We start from the raw sequence: 2,420 nt of genomic DNA, 5'->3' as shown, positions 1-2,420 counted from the left end.
CTAAAATGTAAATACATTGTTAGATTGTTGATATCGTTGGTAAAAGAGTAGCCCAAGAGCTGGCGGTGGGTGGTGATGACTAGCTGCCTTCCCTCTAGTCTTACACTGCTAAATTAGGGACGGCTAGCGCAGATAATCCTCGTGTAGCTTTGCGCGAAATTCATAACAAACAAACTTTCTTTTCTATTTTAAGTAAAACGTTTGGTCCCGAAAGTTTCCAATTCTTATTACTGTTTACGCATTGTAATTCCAGATTAGAAATGTTACAACAGCGGAAGTCACGCAACGCTGGGAGCATGCGCGCTGGAGTTTCTAGAAGGATCATGAATTTTCCTGGCAACTCTAGTTTGTTACAGGCGCCCTCTTTTTTAGTATATAAGCCTGGTGAGTAAAAACCAGCGTGATCAGGGTGCCCGGCATGGCCAGGTGGTTAGGGCGCTCGACTCGTAATCTGAGGGTCGCGGGTTCGAATCCCCGTCACACCAAACATGCCAACTTTGATCTGATTTAGTTGACGGAGTTGCGAGTTATGGGGGCGCCATCAGCAGATGATATGCCCCCAAATTCCCGGGTTCCACCATCACCTTTCTAAACTGAACAACACGTCTTCATTTGTGTTCTACCATCATCGTTCTAAACTCAACAACACGTCATCATTTGTGTTCCACCATCACCGTTCTAAACTGAACAACACGTCTTCATTTGGGTTCCACCATCACCGTTCTAAACTGAACAACACGTCTTCATTTGTGTTCCACCATCACAGTTCTAACCTGAACAACACGTCTTCATTTGCGTAGGTTCTTGGGGTCTTTTAGCAAGCACTTACCACCACAAGTGAGACAGTTCTCGTTAAAGTCTAAGGCACAGAACTGATATAGTCTTTTTCGATGTGGTGGTTTCCTGTGAGATTCCTGTTATCCAATACGTTTCAGTATGTGAGTTTGATGTGTAACGTAGCACAAAAATACTTTTTCAATATTAATAACAATATTGAGTGATAAACAGCAATAATTCACTAATTATTAGGTCGTCAAGAAATTAATGCTACTTTTTTAAATGAAAAATACCCGAACAACTTATATATCAAAACAAAACATTTATTAAATGAAATAGTCTCTATTCTTATCGATGATGCTTTTCCATCTAACAATCAGGTTGTTAATGCCCTGATTAAAGAAATCACTTGGCTTTGAAGCAAAAACATATCGATGTCCTCTTTAACACCTTCCACATTTGCATACGTTTTCCCATTAAGATTGCGTTGCAGTGAACGAAAAAGATGGTAATCTGATGGTGCCATATCTGGAGAATATGGTAGGTGGGGGAGAACTTCCCAATACAACTCCATAATCTTGTTTTGCGTCAAACGTGCCACATGTGGAAGTGCATTGTCGTGGAGAAGAAGAACACTTTTCCGATTGACGAGTGAAGGTCGTTTCTGATGAAGGGCTTGATTTAAACGTTTCAGTTGCTGATAATAGATCTCTGCATTGGTAGTTCGCTGTGGATTGAAGAGTTCGAAATGAATTTCTCCTTTGATGTCCTACCAAATTCCATACATCACTTTCTGCAGATGGAGTCCAGGTTTTGGGGTCGGAAGTGTTTTTGTCTAGGGCTGAGCCATTATTTTTGGCGTTTATTATTCACATTTTTCATCACCGATCACAATTCTGTCCAAAAAGGGTTCACGTGCATTATGCGCCAGAAGAAACGAAGCAACGTTCACACGTAGAAAACGATGATCATCGGAGAGTTCGTGAGCCACCCAAACACCTTCTTTATGTAGTTTTCCCATATTCCTTAGATGTTTACGTATTGTTTCATGAGAAACGTGTAATTTCAGTGCTATTTCACGAGTGTGTTGCCCTGGGTTAGACTCACGCGTCTTGAGAGCATCATTATCAATTCCAATATGTCAGCCCTTGCCATTACAGTTTTTAAGGCTAAGGTCACCTGAAAGAAATTTGCTGATCCATCGTTGATACTTACAAATGTTCAAAAGATTTCTATAAACATCTTTGATATTCTTTGTGGCTACAGAGGCGTTGTTTCCCTTCTTGTATTCAAACAGCATCACATGCCGAATGTGTGTCTCGTCGTGTGCCACACGTGTTTAACAACACGTCTTCATTTGAGTTTAGAACGGTGATGGTAGAACACAAATGAAGACGTGTTGTTCAGTTTAGAACTGTGATGGTAGAACACAAATGAAGACGTGTTGTTCAGTTTAGAACTGTGATGGTAGAACACAAATGAAGACGTGTTGTTCAGTTTAGAACGGTGATGGTGGAACACAAATGATGACGTGTTGTTCAGTTTAGAACGGTGATGGTGGAACACAAATGATGACGTGTTGTTCAGTTTAGAACGGTGATGGTAGAACACAAATGAAGACGTGTTGTTCAGTTTAGAACTGT

Source organism: Limulus polyphemus, unplaced genomic scaffold (genome assembly GCF_000517525.1).
Source record: "Limulus polyphemus unplaced genomic scaffold, Limulus_polyphemus-2.1.2 Scaffold2966, whole genome shotgun sequence".
Classification (NCBI taxonomy): domain Eukaryota; kingdom Metazoa; phylum Arthropoda; class Merostomata; order Xiphosura; family Limulidae; genus Limulus; species Limulus polyphemus.
Note: the sequence above shows the minus strand (reverse complement) of the source record.